Below are 13448 nucleotides of genomic sequence, written 5' to 3'. Positions count from 1 at the left end.
ATATTTGAAAAGCGGAAAAACATCATCTGCTTAATCACAGTGCGGACGAAAGTGTGTCCTGAGTGATCGTGACTGACGATCATTAAGGGCAATTGTGACAAAAAATAAGAAGAATCACAGCTGCAAAAGTTACTGCTGAAATGAATGTTGTGTTACCGAACCCTGTGAGTACCAAAACAATTAGAAGGGAGCTTCATAAACAGGGAATTGCTGGCCTTGCTGCAATTTAGAAGCCACTCATCAGTGATGCTAATGCCCGTAAAAGGAAAAGGTGGTGTTTAAGTCATAAAGCCTGGACTATAGAGCAGTGGAAGTGAGTAATATGGTCTGATGAGTTTTCTTTCACATTTTTTCCCACTTCTGGCCGAATTTACGTTTGGAGAACGCCATCTCAAGCCTATAATACAGACTGCTTGTTGCCAAGAGTGAAACATGGCGGGGTTTCTGTTATGGTTTGGGCAGCCATATCGTGGTTCTCTGCTAGCCCCATGATAACTGTGTCAGGGCACATGACTGCCAAGACTTATGTGAACATTTTGGCCGATCAAGTTCATCCCATGGTACAAACTTTGTTCCCCGATGGTGATGGTGTCTTCCAAGACGACAAAGCCCGTTCACACAGCTCACATTGTCCAGGACTGGTTTTCTTAGCATGAGGATGAGTTGTCCCATCTCCCCTGGCCACCACAGTCACCAGACCTGAATATTATCGAACCTTTGTGGTCTACATTGGAACGGAAAGTGCATTCTCGTTATCCACCGCCAACATCGTTATCTGAACTTGCCACCGTTTTGCAGGAAGAATGGTATAATATTCCCTTGGCAAACATACAGGAACTGTATTTATCCATTCCGAGAAGACTGCAAGCTGTTTTGGATGCCAACGGGTTTCCTACACCATATTAAGTAGAGAAACATGTTTTTTTAAAGGTGTTTCCATATTTTTGTCCAACCCCTGTACAATTATACATTGATAACATATAGTAATGATCTTTAAAATGTAGTTTATGAGTTCCTAGTATAAAAGAAAGAATGTTTTAAATTGGGGTGAAAAAGTATTTTTCTAATCTTTTGTTTCTATTGAAAAATATCAGTTAAATTTTAATTCTCAGCAAGAAGGTAAGCTTAAATGTCTGAAGTAGTTCTGTTTGGGGTTTAGGAAACAAAAAGGTGAGTGCAACACTATTATAGTACTATAAGGCAGCCAAATGTAGAGCTAAATCTCAGATCATTTCAAGATTTTTGTTTAATATTTTTTATTTGATTTTTGAGAAGCAAAATTATTCATGCAAATGAATTTATCTTTGGCTCTACTATGCACCCTAAGATCACCAAATGTGGCGATATGTGTTCTGTGCTGGTTTTTGGTGGGATTCCATGCTGTGGGATGGTTTGGTGGACGACGCTGTTTGTATGGCAACCCTTTTGACGTTGAAACTCAGAGACGTGGTGGCAAGATTTCAGTCGCGTATTTTAGATTGTGTAGAAAGTAAATTTAGTATTAAAAGGTACGATGTTGGAGTTGTTAATGAGTCTTTTGTTCACTTCTGTGTTTATGAGGATCGAAGTGTAGTTTGGGAATTTCTGTGGGACTTTTAAAACAGAGTCCGAAGTGCGGAGCTTCTAGAGAACTCAGATGAAGAAGGGAATTTCTGATAGTTCTTGTGTTGATTTGCAGTCAAATGCTTGCTGGTAAAGTATGTGGCTGTCAGCGGAGTTTAAGTTTAGGATTGTGGTTTTCGTGTAGTAAGTTAACTTTGGAGGAAGTTTTTATCATTACTTACGAAATTTTGAATCACAGAAAGACATCTGATATAGCAAAATCGTGGCACTTTTGTTGACAGACGTTGTGTGAGTTTTATTCACGTATGTACTATGGTAAGTGCATTTTATTTTATTTTTTTTTATTTTGTAGAATGTTATGTTCGTTGTTTTTTTACTATGGATTTCTGTTGTTATTTGAATTGTTTGTAATTTATTAGTTATTTTAGTTTATTTTGTTGATTTGTGCACAATGCCTAGATTGTGCAATTCGTAAATTTTTTTTTTTTAAAGTTTAAACAGAATGCTTTGTACATGGTATTCTTTGAAATTTATTGTTGTTATGTTAATTTATTAAAGCAAGGTGTGCATAGTTTGTAGATTCTTTCGCTGCCTAGATTGTGCAATTCGTATATATTTTTTTAATTTAAAACATATTGCTGTGTACATGGATTCTTGTCAAATATTTCTGGTTAGAAACTTTACGTTTTTGCTATCTAAATTTTTTTGTTTTTGTTTCGGATTTTTAACTTAAAATGTGTGTTCAAAACGGGGTTTTCGCATGCGCGAAAACCGCATTTTTGGAGACATTTTAGGTTTTAAAGTTCAAAATGTAGACAAAAAATTTAGATAGTAATATAGCACCATGGAGTTTCTCATCAAAAATGTTTGGCAAGAAATTTGGCAACCTGAGGGCGCATATAAGAGTAGTTCCTTATCTTTATCCAGTTTTACATAGATTCATAAACATTAACATCCCAGTTTATATTAATAAAGCCTACACAAAACTTCAGCTCACAGCACTATACAAAACAAGCCAAAATTAAATCAGGAAAGAAAGGGGGGAAGGGAATATTTCTCAGGAAATACACAAAGTATTTTAATGAAATAACCTTGTAGAGACATTAGGTAAACTTGAAAAGCTGGAGAGATGAAAAATGAGCAAAGGCCTTCGCCGGGACAAACACAAACCTCTGAAATACCGACGTAGCGTGCAGAGGCACTACACCACAAAGGCACGCTAGGAAGGCGGGAGAAATACCTTATATACTTCCTCTTTTAAAGGGCGACTGGGGTTTTTTTGGAGACCCAATCGCCAAATCCTGCGTGAGGAGAATCATCATCCAACACCCTTTTAGTTAGGGCGCCACTGTAAAGACATTAGCTAAATTGGAAAAGCCAGAGAGATGAAAAATGAGCAAAGGCCTTCGCTGGGAATTGAACCATGGACCTCTGGAATACCGGCCCAGTGTGCAGAAACACTACACCACGTAGGCACGCTAGGAGAGTGGAAATATCTTATAACCTGATATAAGAATGTACATTTTACATATGATAAAATACAAGGTAATAAAAGGGCAATTTAGTCGTGATCTTTTCTAATCTTTGGAAGTCAAAAAAAGAGCTATGAAAGAATAATCTTGAGCTGATGTACAGATATTCCTACCAATGAACTACTATACTCTCGTTGTTATTTCTATGTGTGCGATATTGGTACCGTCAAAAATACCTAAAAGCTTACATGCCTGAGGCAGCATGTAATCCTTTTACTTTTTGATCAGTCTGCTATGAGCTATAAAAGTACTGCTTTCTTGCAAGGGCATCACAGTGCCAATGAGGTCTCTTGAACTTTGATATCCTCTGCTCCAGAAGGACAGTTGCTGGAATTGTCCTTACTGCATTCTAGTTCCACTAGATGCAATAGGCGAACTGGTCTTTTACTTATGTTGTCATTAGACAAATGAATAGAAAAGACTGTGATGTTATCATCTCATCCTCGATAAATCTCAGTAATGACTCCCATCTTCCATAATAATCTTAGAATCTTGTTTTCAGTATCAACACAATAGTTCCATCTTTCGGATACACGTCTTTTTTTGCCAACTTTGAGTAATGAGCAGACCTTTAGGTTCAAAAAATCTTGTTGCCATTTTCTGCAAAGTGTTAATATTCTGTTAATATTTGTTGGTGTTTAAATCAGTGTGTACAACTGTCCTTTTCTGAAATCTATTTAGAGCTTTCTTGTGATAGTGATAGTAACCATCTTTCTTTAAAAAGTGTCCAGGATCTATAGCTTCTGTTTCTCTTAGATTTCTCTATTTAATTTATAAATGTTTAAAGGTGTAGAATTCAATATAGCTTTACTTCTGTTGTCACTCTTTCCAGTTCACTGAATGTCAGAAATGATATGCGTCAAATTTTCTTCAAAATAATTTTAAGAGATTAAACCATATATTCCCAGAATCCTTCCTGCCAAGCTGTCTTCTCAATAATAAACTTCAATTCTATTCCACGTTCAGAGAATTTATTTTGAGTTTTATTATCCTTCATCAACTATATCAATGAATCTAATTCCTTCTTCACTCTTTTAAAGAAGTGGAAATTTTTTGATTACCAATAGATGATGTACACATTAAATGTACACATGAAATGTGACGTGCCTTTTTCACTTCCCGCAGACCTACTACCACAACTTCCCTTCTCTTTTTTAATTGAGATACTAGTTGGATATGAGAAATTAAGTTAAATTATTTGATTCCTTGAGTATCACCATATGTTGATTGTGCTTGATTAAATTTAAACTGAACTACTGATGAATGTAAGTATTAAACATTTGATGTAACACTTATTTAAACCATTTGATGTTGATCATTTAGATCATAAGATTTTGGTTTTGTCTGCATGGACTACTTTGCACAAAACTTGTTATGTAGAAACAAATTTTTATATTAAGGAATTTAATTTTTGTTAATTAGTTAAATAACTGGTGTTGGACCAAAACAAAGTAAATTTTTAATCTGAAGACTGATATTATATTAATTAATTAAATGAATATCTTTGTAAGTAAATGTAAGCAAAACTCATTAAAACAATATTTTGAAAAATAAAGTGAAGTGGTCATTCTTTAGTGCCTTGTGATTAAAACTGAAAACACTTTTTTCCAGTAATAATGAAAATTCCAAATATCATTTGAATATTAAAATACTCTTTTAATCAGTTAAAGTTTCTATTATCTGAAAACACAAGAAATTCCAAACATATCAAATCCATAATATCTCCCCAATAGCTAGAGATAACTCAATTCAATGTAACCTTCAAAGTCTGTTCATTGAAATGTTCTGAAACTTTCTTCTGAAAACATGATTTGGTACCCAGGCAGATACTCAGACTAAACACTTGACTCATGCTCATTGAAATGCTATTAATACAAAATAAAGACACCCAAGATGAAGGATTAATGCTTAATAAATCACACAGTCACTCAAATAATAAATTAATTTATTTATTCAGATGGTATATTTTATAGCTTACTAATCATTCTAAGTTATATATCGATTAATATTTCAAAGACTAGATAATTTTATTGGCACCAACTAGCATATTGCTTAACTACAATAACTCATAATTAAATAATTCCCAGGTTCTTACTTGGAGACCTATGGAATTCCAGAAAGAAATTTTGACCTTACTTAACATGATAAATCACTAATAATATAATCACAAAAATTTATATTTAACACTCTTGTTAAATCTTGATTAACATAATTTCTGATAACTGGGATAACTGGCTAGAATGCCTACCCAAACAAACTACAAAATTCTTTAATAGTAAGTTTCACACATGGTAGTGCCAAACATACGTACTGCCATTTCAACTAGATACAGAAGACAGTTTGTCTTTTGACTGCTGTCTTACTCAAGAAAAACTAGAACTAGAGCAATTAAAAAATGACCATTAAACCTAGGACTTTACAACTGTAGCATTTTCCACAATAATTATAGAATCACATATAATTAAGACACAATAACACGCCGAATAAATACTAATTCAGAAGTCAAACAACAAAAATCAGCGTTAATTTACAAAATTTTCACAGGACTAGTTTCGATGGTTTTACCGAACCATCATCTTCAGCTGCAAAACCGCAAATGAACAAGATAGGAAATAATGTTTAGATAAGATAAGAAAGCCTGGACAAGAATAAGCAAGTGGTGCCATCTGTTGGCGAAACCAGAACTAAAACATAATTTCTCTAAAAGCCGAAGGCAAATTTGGATTGGAATTAGGATCGTTAACTAGAACAGAAAGATTTTTATGAATGTGAAATGCCTCTAGAAAATCCAGTTCTCCAATGGAAGATGTTTTTTGAATAATTTTGGCAGCAGAAAAATTGAAAGTGTGATTTTCGGACCAACAATGTTGAGCAACAGAAGACTTCTGTGTTTCCTTTTTTCTAACATATGCCTCATGTTCTTTGACGTGAAATTTTAAGGCTCTCTTAGTTTGGCCAGTGTAAATTAAACCGCACTGGCAAGGAATCCTATAAATACCCCAGGAATTCATATCCGGAATGGGGTCCTTGAGTATAGAAGTTGGAATTTTATTGATGGGAGAGTAAACAACTCGAAAGTTAAATTTCTGCAAAATATGTGCAACTTTATAGCTAATTGATGGAAAGAAGGGAATGACAACAGAATTTTTATAATTTCCTAAAATAAGAGTGTGGCTTTTAGTGTGTTGAGATGAGAATTTTTTAACTGCTTGATTAATAATGTTGGGTGAAAAGCCCCTGTCAGTATTGCTTTTAAATAATTTAGTTCTTCATCAAGGGCTAGTTTGGAGGAGCAAACTTGAAGAGCACGGAAAACATAGGAATAAAATGAAGCTAACTTTTGTTTAGTCGGATGACATGATTTAAAGTGTGGTGGAAGGCAAACCGATGAAGGTTTACGGTAAACTGTAGTACTGAAGTTGGATGTGTTACGTGTGACCAGAATGTCGAGAAACGGAAGAGAATTGCAAGTCTCAAGTTCAAAAGTGAACTGAATAGCAGGACCAATAGAATTCATTGTTGAAAGAACTCTATTTAAATCATCTTTATTACCTTCAAACAGGGTAAAAGTATCGTCTACATAGCGGAACCATGCCGGGAAGTTTAAAGTTTCAAATAATTTTGATTCATAATAATGCATGTAGATATCAGCCAGGATGGGACTGAGGGGGCTTCCCATGGCTAATCCCTCAGTTTGCTTGTAATATTTATTTTGGAAAACAAAATGTGTTTGTTTCAAACAGAGTTCAGTGAGAGAAATTAGCTCATCAATTTCGATGCAAGAGAAATGAAATTCGCAAAGTCTGGTTTCTAGACATCTTAATGCACCCTCCACTGGGACATTGGTGAATAATGATTTTACATCAAAAGAAACCATGAGTAAATTACGAGGAGAAATGTTTTTAACCTTATTTTTACAAACTCTATTGAATTTTTTATGGTGTAAATGTTATTGTCTAATAGAGTGGAAAATCTAGAAACTAAATATTTAGCTAATGGACAAAAATCAAATCAAAAAACCTTCGAGTCGCGTTTCAAGAATTCTGTTAAATTGCAAACTTGCCTTACTTCGGTCCGTGATAAGGGATACACGTCAACAATTGTCCAAAATTGAGCATGAACTCTATAAGCTTCATCTTGAACTCGCTAAAACATATCCAAAATTCACTGCCCTTGAACAAAAGTCTTGGTCTAGAACGGAGAATGCAGTTAACCGTCATAAAAACACCCTTGCAGTTAAATTCGAAAAACTTCTTTTACAGTCTTCCAGTCCAAGTAATTCAAAAAATCTTCCCATTGTAAACATCAAGCCAATAGTTAATATTTCTAATGTTAGTCTTTCAGAAGACAAGAGAGAATTCTAAAATATAATTTTAACTTCTCACAAACCTGTAAATTCTCGATTGCAAAGATTTTGGCTCCTATCGAAAAAGCTTTCAAGTTCAGTAAAGTTTCAGATTCACAGAAAGAAATGATTAGGCATCTTATCGCTCATAATGTGAAATTCAATAATAAACCTTTGAAACCAAATCTAACTGCGAGAGAAAGAGCTACAATGCGCGAGATTCATTCTAACCCGGATATTGTCATTTCAAAGGCTGACAAAGGTGGTCAGATAGTCGTCGTGGATAAGAACACTTACATCGATGGTGTCACTAAACTCTTAAACGAAGGACCATATAATCCGATCCCTAAAGATCCTTCACCTTCGGATTTATCCAAAATAAAAACTGCGATCAAATCTTCGCTAATCATTTCAAGCAACTTAAAACATTCGCTTATCCCATCTGTTGCGAATTGTGCCAGATTATATGCTCTTCCCAAAATTCATAAAAGTGGTATTCCTTTCCGCCCTATTGTATCAAATTTAGGTACTGCCTCGTATCCATTAGCTAAATATTTAGTTTCTAGATTTTCCACTCTATTAGACAATAAATAACATTTACACCATAAAAAATTCAATAGAGTTTGTAAAAAAGGTTAAAAACATTTCTCCTCGTAATTTACTCATGGTTTCTTTTGATGTAAAATCATTATTCACCAGTGTCCCAGTGGAGGGTGCATTAAGATGTCTAGAAACCAGACTTTGCGAATTTCATTTCTCTTGCATCGAAATTGATGAGCTAATTTCTCTCACTGAACTCTGTTTGAAACAAACACATTTTGTTTTCCAAAATAAATATTACAAGCAAACTGAGGGATTAGCCATGGGAAGCCCCCTCAGTCCCATCCTGGCTGATATCTACATGCATTATTATGAATCAAAATTATTTGAAACTTTAAACTTCCCGGCATGGTTCCGCTATGTAGACGATACTTTTACCCTGTTTGAAGGTAATAAAGATGATTTAAATAGAGTTCTTTCAACAATGAATTCTATTGATCCTGCTATTCAGTTCACTTTTGAACTTGAGACTTGCAATTCTCTTCCGTTTCTCGACATTCTGGTCACACGTAACACATCCAACTTCAGTACTACAGTTTACCGTAAACCTTCATCGGTTTGCCTTCCACCACACTTTAAATCATGTCATCCGACTAAACAAAAGTTAGCTTCATTTTATTCCTATGTTTTCCGTGCTCTTCAAGTTTGCTCCTCCAAACTAGTCCTTGATGAAGAACTAAATTATTTAAAAGCAATAGCTATTGACAGGGGCTTTTCACCCAACATTATTAATCAAGCAGTTAAAAAATTCTCATCTCAACACACTAAAAGCCACACTCTTATTTTAGGAGATTATAAAAATTCTGTTGTCATTCCCTTCTTTCCATCAATTAGCTATAAAGTTGCACATATTTTGCAGAAATTTAACTTTCGGGTTGTTTACTCTCCCATCAATAAAATTCCAACTTCTATACTCAAGGACCCCATTCCGGATATGAATTCCTGGGGTATTTATAGGATTCCTTGCCAGTGCGGTTTAATTTACATTGGCCAAACTAAGAGAGCCTTAAAATTTCGCGTCAAAGAACATGAGGCATATGTTAGAAAAAAGGAAACACAGAAGTCTTCTGTTGCTCAACATTGTTGGTCCGAAAATCACACTTTCAATTTTTCTGCTGCCAAAATTATTCAAAAAACATCTTCCATTGGAGAACTGGATTTTCTAGAGGCATTTCACATTCATAAAAATCTTTCTGTTCTAGTTAACGATCCTAATTCCAATCCAAATTTGCCTTCGGCTTTTAGAGAAATTATGTTTTAGTTCTGGTTTCGCCAACAGATGGCGCCACTTGCTTATTCTTGTCCAGGCTTTCTTATCTTATCTAAACATTATTTCCTATCTTGTTCATTTGCGGTTTTGCAGCTGAAGATGATGGTTCAGTAAAACCATCGAAACTAGTCCTGTGAAAATTTTGTAAATTAACGCTGATTTTTGTTGTTTGACTTCTGAATTAGTATCACATATAATATTTGTATACATATTTTTATGCAATTAGATTGTTGATGGAAAAGCATCTTTATTTGTTTACAATAATATTTTTCACGAGATGTGTTAGGTTTACAGGTGCTACATACATAGATATATTTCGTATTAATTCTTACATACTACAAAGAGCAAAACTTAATAAGCATCATCTAATAAATATGACGTGATGATAACATAATAATGTAAATTATAAAGTAAAGTCATGCAAAACTGTGCACACATAATGTAAATTATGAAGGAAGGGCATACAAAACAATGCACACATAATAATTATGCACATAACATATATATAACATAATATGCATAATAATGTAAATTATAAAGGAAGGGTGGGCAAAACAGTGCACACATACCCACTTACTTGCATATTACCCCCCCAAATGCAAGTATGCAATGAATATATAATTCAGATTGTTCATGCTGTAATTGTGCTTAATATTAGCTTTGAAACAAATTTTAACTTTAAGGAGAAGAGTCTCTCTTGCATTAGTGATATCTTGTTTGGTGTTATTATATTGTACAGTATTTCAGAGTCTAAAAATTTATTAAATGCAATTTTTTGTAATAAATTAAATAGAGACTGTAAATTATTAGCTAAATTCTTCACACAAAATCACTAAATTTTTCACACAATTATTAATTTAATTTATTAAGTTTTACAGTTAAAAATTAAAATTACTGTTTTACTCTATTATTAACTAAAAAAGTCTTTTCCTCAAAACAAAGATTAATTATTAATTTAAAATAACCATATTGACAATAAGTAGAAATTTAATTCATAGCAATCTCCAGAGACTGAAAATACCAATCTTCTGGCAGGACATTACAACCTAAGAGTTCAGGATCTTCAGAAGGCTTCCACTAAATATACAGCTGCAACTGCCCCTTGGATTCGATGATTTACCATCTATAAAGTAAAATTGCGCTTATTTTTCCGAAGACCAGTGATGAAACAAAAGCAGCATATTTTTCTGAAGATCAGTGATGAAGCAAAAGCACGATATTATTTTCCTGAAAACTTGTAATGAAGCAAAAGTACTGCATTATTTTTCTGAAGATCAGTGATGAAGCACCATATTATTTTTCCAAAGACCTGCAAAGCTGAGACAATCTACCACTAATCTGCATTTTTCACCAGGAAGCAGGACCCATAGAGTAAGGAAATATAGCCATGGCTTTTTTCTAAATCTTCTTTGGAGGAAATTTAACAACCAATTCTAACCTGCCCACTCTGTCAACCTCCAAAGAAATCTCAGTATCCTGCCTCCCATCAAAATTATTGGCAGCTTAAGAAGATTAAAAGTATTAAAAGTCCATTGTAGCTAATAGTTTAATTTTGAAATCTCCTTCAACCAACCGAAACCCCTCAAGGGCTCACTTTTCGTGAGTACGGATGTGGCAATCCTGAGGTACCCTAGCCCTTCAAGGGATCACTCTCTTGGTGAGAGATCACCCTCATGATTCTGGAGCCCTAGTGATCTTTCCTCCATTCCTTTTCATCTCTTATCTATTCTATTTCTATTTACTCCACTCTTGTGATTTTCCTTTTGGGAGTTTGGGGCTCAGAGTGAGATTCTGTTACTGCCCTTAGTTTGTAGTTTTTTATGGATAGAAAACCGCCTACACATTTGCCATGTATTGTGACCTATAAGACCAGAAAAGAGTGTCCTAATAGTTGAGGCGCGAGGTCTGTCCCCAACACACTGCTTGTACCTCAGCTTCAGATTGAAACAGAAGGCACTTACCCGTCCCCTTTAGTGTCAAATGGCTGGTCACTTGCCCTTGGAGACAGTAGTTTGGGAAAGCTGAGTGTGGAGCTTCAGATTGGGTACAGACCCAGTTAAGCCTGGCTCTGGATTCTGCATCCCCTTAGCCCCATTCACAAGAGCAGGTTCGAACGGTGGCGAAAACCGGTTCTTCCAACATGTCCCGTTCACATGGCAAACAAGCATTAACTGGCCCTCAGAATTGAATTTAGAATTTGCTAGAATTCTCCTAAGTCTCTGGAGCTGGGCAAATGGGAACATTTCTCATACTGCACTACATGATAGCGCGGTTCACTTAATTTTAGTAAAGAACATGGCTGACATGCAACTGACTGCTCACTGGACTGTCAGCAAAACAATCATGTTGATAGATAGCATCCCCCGAAAAATATGGAACTGTACAAGATATGGAAATTTATAAACAATTTCACTCCAGACAATGTTATCTGATGCTGGGTGTTCCAGAAATACTGTTCAAATTAAAACTAAAGTTAAGGCACTCAGATGCACATATCTGCTTCAACGTGACAAGGGACTCAGTACCTTTTGCATGATTTTTTTTTTATTTAAGAACTTTCATCTACTTTTTATGAATATTATTAAATGGTTTTGTAAGACAAAATGATTTTAAAATTAAAAAAAAAAATTTTTTTGCCTTATTTTTTTCAATTAAAATTTTTTGAAGAAAAACTTAACAATTAAAATGTCTTTCTTCTCTTACAATTTTCAAACTCTTGCCTGCAGCTTTTTTGATTGTATTTATTAGAGTGTTCTTAATAACTTCAATGATTGATTTTGCAATTAATGAATTAGTTTCTGAGAAAAAATAAAAACACATTTTATGTAAAATGTTTGAAACAAATTTTGATCTTAGTCACATTCTGCTTCATTGCATATCTTTTTAAAAAAATAAAAAAAATCATTTAATTAATTTCCTTTTAATTTTTTTTTAAATGTGAAGTTTGTTTGATAACCTGTGAAAATATTGAAAGTTTGTAACCTATATATTTTCAGATATGAAATTTTAAAATTAATGGGTGTTTAAAAATATGAGCGATTTCAAAAATTCTCCCCCCCCCCAAAAGTTAAAAATTTCAATTAATTTTTTTTTCTGTGCTGTGTCTTATGGTGCAAACTATAGTATTCTAAGATTCTGTGTTTATATGTTAACGAAAATATTTTCAAAAAATTGTTTAACTATAAATTTGAAAAAATCCAATCCTCTAAATATCAAAATCATGACACTGTACCCGCAAGCAATTATGTACAAAGTTTGAATTCGATATCTTATCAGGAAGCAATTTAAAAATCAATGACCATCTTTTAACCATAGTGACAAGTGCCAAGAGTGAGCGAAATAAAAGCTTATAAAATAATAATAATAATAATTATAAAGCATAAATAGGAACAATTACGAAAGTTCCGGTACCAGTTGCAAAAGTACCGATTACAAAATTAACAACAGTAAACAATATTAAAATTATGTAAACAGTATTAAAAATCAGGTTTTTGATGTAGACAAAACTCCTTCATGTTTCCTTTTCCTCCTCTTGCTAATGGCAGCTGTGTGAAGGAGCATTGCATGTCAATGGGGCTCTTGTTGGGCTCTGTGATGCATGGGGCTGCCAGGTCAAAATCTTTTGTTCCTTTCAAATATCACCTCAAATACACAAACAAATGTGGAAAACGTTTTGTCCTCAAAAAAATTAAAAACAAATGTAAATGCTGATGCTGAAGCTCGTACACTCCATTTTCTTGTAATAAACGATTCTAATGTCAACCTGGAAAAACTTTATCCTTTTCTAAAGCAATAATACGTATATCAAGTCCACTGTTGGAGAAACAAAAAATATCAAATGGCTATGATTTGGAGACGTCCTTATTGAAACTGCCTCTGAAATTCAATCTGTTAATCTTCTAGGATTAAAAAAGTGTGGACAAGCTGGCATAAGTGTGTCAGCTCATAAAACACTAAATTATTGCCAAGGTATTATCTCGGAGTTTGACCACCTTTTCATTTCAGAAGAGGGAATAGTCTGTGGTTTGTCTGACCAGGATGTCTGTGTAGCAAGACAGAGCAAGATGCACAGAGAAGCTCAATTGATCAATACTAAGCATATAATCCCGACCTTCAGTTCGCCTGATCTGCCAGAGAG

At 34.2% G+C, this 13448-nt stretch overlaps 1 protein-coding gene across 1 annotated transcript in view; it reads left to right on the top strand.

Annotated features, from left to right (window-relative positions):
• LOC118183877 (UTP--glucose-1-phosphate uridylyltransferase-like) overlaps window positions 1–13448 on the top strand; it is a 106333-nt gene that overhangs the window by 14327 nt on the left and 78558 nt on the right. The window lies entirely within an intron of this gene.

The sequence above is a fragment of the Stegodyphus dumicola genome, chromosome 5 (assembly GCF_044657685.1).
Source record: "Stegodyphus dumicola isolate Sdum_Otavi_A_Nest chromosome 5, ASM4465768v1".
Taxonomy (NCBI): domain Eukaryota; kingdom Metazoa; phylum Arthropoda; class Arachnida; order Araneae; family Eresidae; genus Stegodyphus; species Stegodyphus dumicola.
The sequence above is the reverse complement of the archived record's forward strand: the minus strand, read 5'-3'. Positions and strand labels throughout refer to the sequence as shown.